Raw genomic sequence first — 393 nt, 5'->3', positions numbered from 1 at the left:
TGTACATAGATATTTTATAAATACCTTATGCCTTTTTATTTTACAAAGGAAAAATGAACACTCATACACGAAGGTGGGAAAAACTGTGAAACAGCTGATAACAGCTTTAGTAATAGCTCATTAGCAGTTTTAATTCTATAATCAGACATGTTAAAATACAAAAGAAATTTATATAATTGTCAGTTTAATCAGAAATCATCTACAAAATGAGAAAAAAAATTAAATATAAAAATTGTCCTGAACTCTCCATACACTCCTCTCCTCGCGGCTACCGATAAAATCTACGGAAATGAAACCCTGGTTTCGTTTTTCATCCCTGAAAGAAAAAAATAAGAAAAAATATATATACTATTACTTGCCTATCCCACCTTACATAACACGAACCGAAGAAAT

This window comes from Penaeus monodon, chromosome 28, assembly GCF_015228065.2.
Source record: "Penaeus monodon isolate SGIC_2016 chromosome 28, NSTDA_Pmon_1, whole genome shotgun sequence".
In the NCBI taxonomy this organism is placed as follows: domain Eukaryota; kingdom Metazoa; phylum Arthropoda; class Malacostraca; order Decapoda; family Penaeidae; genus Penaeus; species Penaeus monodon.
This window is presented reverse-complemented; position numbering follows the sequence as displayed.